This window comes from Aotus nancymaae, unplaced genomic scaffold, assembly GCF_030222135.1.
Source record: "Aotus nancymaae isolate 86718 unplaced genomic scaffold, 86718_ANA_hifiasm-v0.15.2.pri h1tg000016l, whole genome shotgun sequence".
Taxonomy (NCBI): Eukaryota; Metazoa; Chordata; class Mammalia; order Primates; family Aotidae; genus Aotus; species Aotus nancymaae.
In genome coordinates, this window is record NW_026988428.1 from 38,270,591 (window position 1) to 38,279,205 (window position 8,615).

At 41.8% G+C, this 8,615-nt stretch overlaps 1 pseudogene; it reads left to right on the forward strand.

Annotated features, from left to right (window-relative positions):
* The first annotated feature begins 193 nt into the window (after positions 1-193).
* LOC105716014 (large ribosomal subunit protein uL3m-like) lies at positions 194-1,295 on the forward strand (annotated as a pseudogene).
* The last annotated feature ends 7,320 nt before the right edge of the window (positions 1,296-8,615 follow it).

The window sequence follows — 8,615 nt, forward strand, 5'->3', positions numbered from 1 at the left end:
TCTGGAAATGCTGAAGAGATATCATGTTCCAACATTAAGAACTGCCAGGTGCGCTCTTTCCATCGCGGAGGGCATTTGCTGGCAGCCATTGCGAAGACTCCCCTAGGGCCGCTGCGTCCGCGTGGCGGTGGTGTGGGGATGCCCTGAAAGCAAAGCGGCTGGGCGCCTGGAAGTCATCCTCCTCGGCTAATCCATGCCGGGTTGGAGGCTGCTGACGCAGGTCGGCACCCAGGTGTTGGATCGAGTCGGGGACGGCCTGGGTGCTGCTCTGGTCCCAGGGAACAGAACACACCTCTGGCTTTTTGTTAGAAGACTTCATGGAAAGAGTGTTACTTGGTGGGATGAGCATCTTTCTGAAGAAAATGTCCCATTCATTAAGCAGTTGGTCTCTGATGAAGATAAAGCCCAGTTAGCAAGTAAACTATGTCCTCTGAAAGATGAACTGTGGCCTATACATCCTTGGGAACCAGGTTCCTCCAGAGTTGGCCTTGTTGCTGTGAAGCTGGGCATGATGCCTTTGTGGACTAAGGATGGTCGGAGGCACGTGGTCACATTACTTCAGGTACAAGACTGTCATGTCCTAAAATATATTTCGAAGGAAAACCATGATGGAAAAATGGCAGCCTTGTCTGTCAGAGGAAAAACTGTATCACGTTTTCATAAACCTACACACATATTGGAATTTTACCGAGAACTTCGATTGCTGCCAAAACAGAAAGTTAAAATCTTTTGTATAACAGATAATGCTGCATTTAAACCAGGCACTCCTCTCTATGCTGCTCATTTTCGTCCTGGACGCTGTGGACATCACAGCCAAAACCATTGGTAAAGGTTTTCAAGGTGTCATGAAAAGATGGGGATTTAAAGGCCAGCCTGCTACACATGGTCAGATGAAAACCCACAGGAGACCTGGAGCTATTTCAACTGGTGATGTTGCCAGAGTCTGGCCTGGAACTAAATTGCCTGGACAAATGGGAAACATAGATAGGACAGTATGTGGACTAACAGTGTGGAGAATAAACACAAAGCACAACATAATCTATGTAAATGGCTCTGTACCTGGACATAAAAATTGCTTAGTAAAGGTCAGAGATTCTAAACTGCCTGCCTATAAGGAACTCTGTAAAAATCTACCATTCCCTACATATTTTCCTGATGCAGACGAAGAGGAACTACCGGAAGATTTGTATGATGAAAACGTGTATCAGCCCAGTGAACCTTCTATTACATTCGCCTTAAATCATTGGATATGGCAGAACCTTACATATTCTGTGGGCTTTGATGAGCTGGAGTGATATAATAACCACCAGAAATCATACTCTCCTTTCTTAGTCATGACAAAATCACACTTGTCATCTTTGTCAAGGGCATAAATGTATCCTTCATACCCCCATTACATTTTGTTAAAAAAATTACCATATTAAACATATGAATTAAGTTGGAAAAAAAAAAAACTGCCAGGTGCTACATATAGTCGGAGGCTTGTTTCTTTTTAGAGATGGGTCTTGCCATGTTGCCCAGGCTGGTCTTAAACTCCTGGCTTCAAGCATTCCTCCCACCTCAGCCTTCCAAGGTGCTAGGATTACAGGTGTGACCCACTGTGCACAGCCTGATTTTTTTTTTAAATATTAACTTTTTATTTCTGAGCTTATTTTCTCCCTCTAGTGATTTACAGTTCTTATCAGGAAAACTTACCCTCCTGCATGATAGATGGTGCTGTAACCTGATGGCTGGCATCCTGTGGTTTGGGTCATAAGGACATATTTCTAAGGCTTCTGGCTCCATGAGGACTAAATGGCAGGAACCACAGATTGTCAAAGAAGAAGACTGACATTTAAGATCAGGTAGTCTTGGCATAGACCTACTTTCTATTGTCAAAAGAAAACTAATATGAAAGATATGAGTATCTCAAGTCTTACCCATGAAAGTTTTGAGTAACTAAAGCAATAGCCTAGCCAGTTAGACAATAGGGGAAACTCACTGCTTCCATGCCTTGGAAGGCAAAGAATTAACATTTGTATATATTTTTAGTCTTATAAGTTGTTTTAAATAGAGTGCTTGTCTCTCAAAGTATTAAACAGACAAAGATTTTTGGAAAACTCACAGTCTGGGGTAAGATGAAATTTAGTACTGTAAGCTTGTACTGGAGAAAGCAAGGCTGGGGCAGATAATTCCTTTACTGTTCAATGTTGGTCCCTCCCTCCCGTCTCCAACTTACTAAATTAAGCTCTTTGCCAGAGAAGGATGCTAATTGTCAGAAAGGTCAGAATAGCCAGTTTTGGAGAAAAGGAATCTGAGTACAATGTTTAAGTTCAGGCTACTTTATAATAATTATTTTTTAGAGATGGGGCCTTGATGTTGCCCAGGCTGGAGTGCAGTGGCTATTCACAGGTGTGATCATGGCACATGACAGCCTGAAACTCCTGGGCTCAAGCAATCCTTCTACCTCAGCCTCCCAAGTGGTTGGGACTACAGGTACATGCCACCATGCCCAGCTTGGGCTACTTTATAATTACCTGAGAATGCCAGTCTCAAATTTCTAAAGTTGTAGGTATGAATGTATGAAGACTCCTAGAAGTGATCCAAGAATATACCATCTCAAATCTGCTGCATTTTACTGCCAATAGAAGGCCTCCTTTCTTCCACGGCTAGCTGTCTTTAGCTATCCTAGCAGACATACGTATTAAAGACTCTCAAGTTTCCAGGCAACAGCTACACTGAGATTTCTGCAAAGCAAGGACAGTGTAGTTTGATGGGGGAGAAATAAGATCAAGGCGGACTGGCATAAGCAGTAGGGATAGAAAAGTGCCTTAGAATAGCCCATTTCAATTCTGCTTTGCATCATGCCTAGGGCATAGATAAAGGGCACAGAGCTAGATTATCAAATGTCAGATCTTCCTGAAGGTATTTTGGTGACTAAATCCAGGGATTTAGGCTCAGGTACCTTTCAGGAACACAAACCAGGGTAGTTCTTTAAAGCTTTCACTGTATATTAATGATTACATTAGAGCCATGAACCGTTATTATAAAGTGAATTGGCTGTCTGGAAAATGAAGGCTGCAGTATAACTCAACATTGTATACAGTTATCTTTAGATTCTTAAAGATAATGGAAAAAGAGCTTCAGTAACCCAAATATAGTCTTTAGACAACACCAAACCCTCATTTTGGCCAGGAGACTACAAAAGTATGAAGTTTGACCAGACTGATAAGGCTGGTCTTAATAGATGAAGACTGCTTCAGAATAGATGGGGAGAATTGGTGATGTTGGATTATTCACCTAATTATGGATAGCTGAATGGAGGCTAAGACCATTTGGTTTTATATATGTTAGACATGGCAAAAGTATTCCCAACCTTGGTGCCACCTTGACACTTAAATCTAGCCTAAACGATCTTGAGACCTACCTTATTCTTGAAGCAGTGTCTGTCAAGAATCTGAAGGCAAGTGTGACTTGAAGGGGAAGACAATCCTTTGGTAAGACAAAATAAGACAAATAACTGAAGTCTGAGGAGAGGGAAAGCACAGTACCTTTTAGTCCAGTGATGTGAATCAACTTTCTATTCAAGCTACTCAATTCCTCTCTTCCCACCATATGTTCTATGATTTCTCAGAGGTTCGGAAATTTTTGATGTCATAGTTAATTCTTAGATAAATCGCTCTCAATCCTGATTGTGCATGAGGATCACTGAGTAGTTTTAAAGTGACAGGTCCTTTGGTTCCACTCCAAAACTACTGGATCAGAATCTTCAAGAATGGGCTCTGGCTAACTGTGGCTTTAAAAGAGTTCCACAGGCCTGTCACAGTGGCTCACTCCTGTAATTCTAGCACTTTGGGAGGGCGAGATAGATGGATTGCTTGAGGCCAGGATTTTGAAACCAGCCTGGGTAACATAGTGAGACTCCCATCTCTACAAAAAAATTTAAAAAATTATCCTGGTGTGGTGGTGTGTGCCTGTAATCCCAGCTACATGGGAGGCTAATGTAGGAAGATTACTTGAGCCCAGGAGTTCAGGCTGCAGTGAGCTATCATGACACAATTGTACCCCATCCTGAGCATCAGAGCAAGACCCTGTCTCTATTAAAAAAAAAAAAAAAAGAGTTCTACAGGGGATTCTGATTTGCACCTAGGGCTACCAGGCTGTACTTTGGTAGTAATTAAATACCTCTGGAAGAGTTCCTCCAGTTTATGGGAGAAACTGCTGAATGATCTTTCCAATAAGGTTTCTCTAAAGACTACCAGTTGGCATAGTTAGTTCCATTAAAAAAATTTTTTTTGAGACAGGGTTTTGCTCTGTCTCTCAGGTTGGAGTGCAATGGAGCGATCACAGGTCACTGTAGGTCTCAACCTCCTGGGCTCAAGCAATCCTCCTGCCACAGCATCCTGAGTAGCTGGGACTACAAGTGTGTGCCACCATGCCCAGCTAATTTTTGTATTTTTTGTAGGGATGGAGATTCACCATGTTGCCTAGGTTGGTCTTGAACTCCTGGGCTCAAGCCATCTGCCTGCCTCAGCCTCCCAAAGTGCTGGGGTTACAGGTGTGAGCCACCGTGCCCGGCCTAGTTCCATTTTTAAATCTGGAGTTTTTCTTGATGACTGTCAAATAGAATCCACAGAAAGTGACATAATAAACTCACTACATACTCAAAGATCAAAATCTTACTTTACTGTTGACATTTGTAATCCAATGTACCAGGTCTTGAACCAAACGTTTACATATGCCATGTTATTTAATCAGTTCCACAGTTGTATGAGGGATTACCACCATTTTATAGATTAGGAAACAACTCAGTGGTGATAGCTAAAGTTACAAAGCTACTAAGTGTTCAAATAGCATTATTAATATTATTTGAGGTAATACATGTAAGCTTGAGTGCTTATAGTACTTTCAATGCTTTACATATACAGAGTAAATAACTAGGTTATAACTTTTAAAATACACACAATAGCTCCATGAAATAGGAAGTATTGTTGATATCATCTTTATTTTACAGACAGGATAACTGGGAGCTGCTCCCAGTTATCCTGTCTGTAAAATAAAGGATGTGAATTCAAGATACCTGGTTCCAGAACCTGGGCTCTTGGTTACTAAATCATAAGGCTCAGCCCACTGTACTCAACTACACTTGAGCCAAATTCTGTCTGATAACAAAGTGTAGGCTTTTCCCATATACCAAGTACAGGAGAATAAGTGTTTCCAGGCTTCAACAATCTTTTGGTTCAGCTGGCTAGGCAGTATTATATGAAAGTTAGGGACAGAACCTGATTTAGATGTAAAGTATGTGGTATAGACCAAGTGTTTTGGGAGTTTGGTAAAACCTAGACTTGGGACTATTGACCTAGATCTTGAAGATTGAATAGGATTTGGGTAAGCGAGAGGGAAGGCAGGCATAAGTGAGGTTGGAGAGGCAGACATGAACATAGCACATTCACAGTAGGCTGAGAAGATGGTCCCCACCAAGCTGGGGAGTATCTATTAAGGAGCAGAAAACAAGATTGGCTTATTATGGAGAGTCTTCAACCACATTTTTCAGGATAAAGACAAGAAATTCAAGTGAGGGCCAGGCGAGGTGGCTCACAAAAAATGCCAAAATTAGCCAGATGTGGTGGCCTACACTTGAAATTCCCAGCTACTCAGGAGGCTGAAGTGAGAGGCTCTCTTGAGCCTGGGAGGTCAAGGCTGCAATGAGCCATGACAGTGCTGCTGCACTCCAGCCTGGGCAACAGAGCAAGAGCTTGTCTCAAAAAAAAAAAAAAAAAGTAATGCAAGTGAGAAAGAGCAGATATAGTTATACGAACCCCATGAAAACTGGTGCTATGCTGCTGCTAAGCTTCCTAGATGTTGTTCTCTTACTGCCTACTCCTTATTTTCCTTGTTAAAGCTGAAAGACCAGTAGAAATCCTACAAATTGCTTTAGTAAAACCTGGGTTTCTTTGAAAACAGCAGGTGATTCAAATCTTCATGACCAATATCACATTACCTCGAGCCCACAGCTTTCTAGGGACCCAATCTGGTAAATAAAATGGAAGGCAGATTCTATATTACTTAAATGCAAAGTCTACCTTAGAGATGTTTGAAATTTCATGCATTAAGTGTTGCCTCTTGCTGCTTCTTTTAAAAATACATTCTCTTTGGAGCATGGATGTTAAGTTTCTTTTTAAAATTAAAAAATAATTTAGATCCAGGGGATACACATGCAGGTTTGTTACATGGGTATATTGTGTAATGCTGAGGATTGGGCTTCTAATGATCCCATCACCTATGCCCAAGTAGTGAACATAGTACTCAATTTTTTTTTCTTGCTTTTTTGTTTTTTTAAGAGCCAGAGTCTTGCTCTATCAACCAGGCTGGAGTGCAGTGTTGAGCTCTTGGGCTCAAGTGACCCACCCACCTCAGCCTCCTGGGGAGCTGAAACTACAGCCTTGTACCACCACACTAGGCTAATATATTTTATTTTATCTGTAGAGGGGTCGGGGAGGGTCTCGCTATGTTGCCCAGGCTGGTCTTGAACTCCTGGCTTCAAGCAATCCTTCTACCTTTGGCTCCCAAAGTGCTGGGATTATAAGCATGAACTATTTCACCTGGCCCCAACCTCTTAAGTAATAATGCGGATCAGCCTTGTCTCTCTTCTCCCACTGTCTAGGATTTATTGGGACAATGGGAACTCTGGATATGGAAAATGGGAATGATTGAAAACCCGAGAAAAGGAATGGCAAGGTGGTGGAAATGAAGAGAACTTTTTGATTTAGAATTTTTCCTAGGACCTTTTGCTTTGTGTCCTGAAAGAAAGTTGAAATAGAGTTGAAAATTTTCTTGAGTTAGAGGGTTAAGGCCTCGTTGGAATGGCAAGAATATTTTAATGCTAAAATTCATTTAAGTCTCTAAGATTTAAGGGTGATTACTAATTTCCTCTTTTTAATCTTGACTAATTTGGTTCTTATTCATATTCTTAATAATTCAACAAATAAACCAGCGTATTTATTGAGTGACTACTGTGTCTAAGAGGGTGTTCTAGATCAGTGTTTTGTAGCATGGAATATTTGTAACAAAACCTCCTACAACAGTGCTTATGTAAGTACAGACTTCTAGGTCCCACAACAAACTCGCTTGCCTACCTATCCTGAATCTCAGAGGACAGGGATTGATCTGTTTCTCAAGCACCCATAAATACATAGTACTAGAGCACTGATTCTCAAACTTCAGTGTGCATTGGAATCACCTGGAGGGTTTGTTAAAACACAGAGTGCCTGGACCCACCCCAGAATTTTGGATTCAGTGGTCTGGGGCGGGTCCTAAGAATCTGCATCTCTAACAAGTTTCCAGGTGATGCTGATGCTGCTGTATCACATTTTGAAAATTACTTTGAGAATTACTATGTACTGTATAAGTACGATGCACTGTGGTAGAGCATTGTGAAGAATATAAAGAAGTATTAGATACAATTCCTGTCATTAAGGAGCTTATGCTGTAGTTGGGGGAGATAAAGCATCCACTATAAAAATATAACAAGGCAGCTGGCCAACATGGTGAAACCCCCTCTGTACTAAAAATACAAAAATTAGCTGGGCATGGTGGCCTGCACTTGTAATCCCAGCTACTCGGGAGGCTGAGGCAGGAGAATCACTTGAACCTGGGAGATGGAGGTTACAGTGAGCCGAGACCATGCCACTCCTGCCTGGGTGACAGAGTGAGATTCCATCTCTCTCTCTCTCTCTCTCTCTCTCTCTCTCTATATATATATATATATATATATACACACACACACACATATATATATACACACACACACACACACATATATATATACACACATATATATATTTGACAATATAAAATATAATGCAATATTAATATTTGACATTGAATGGGGTCTTTAGGAGGAGATGGGATTCGATCTGGGTACTAAAAGATGATGAGGCCTAAGGTTCATAGGCATTCTTGGACATAAAAAAGGGAAATATAGAGGTGTACAGGGTGGGGTGGTAGATACTTGTTTGTCTAGCATAGAGCTTTGTTTGTTTGTTTATTTATTTATTTGAAACAGTTTCTCTCTTGTTGCCCATGCTGGAGTACAATGGTGCGATTTCAGCTTGCTGCAACCTCTGTCTCCCAGGTTCAAGTGATTCTCCTGCCTCAGTCTCCTGAGTAGCTGGGATTACAGGCATGCGCCAGCACATCTGGCTAGTTTTGTATTTTTAGTAGAGATGGGGTTTCTCCCTGTTGGTCAGGTTGGTCTTGAACTCCTGACCTCAGGTTATCTGCGCCTCAGCCTCCCAAAGTGCTGGGATTACAGGTGTGAGATACCACGCCTGGCCTTTTATTTTTATTTTTTATAGAGATGGGGTCTTGCTATGTTGCCCAGGCTAGTCTGGAACTCCTGAGCTCAAAGGATCCTCCCACCTTGGCCTCCCAAAGTGCTGGGATTACAGGTGTGAGCCACCATGCTCAGCCTGGTGTAGCGCTTTGTCTAGGACACTTATGGGGGAATAAGACCCAAAAGTTAGTGCCAGTCTGTGAAGAGCCTTGAAAGCCTGTCCTTCTCCTCAGCTCCACCCACTTCACAGCCTAACCAAAAGTGCTGTACAGCCAGAAAGAGGAAGTCTCCCCTGCTGAGT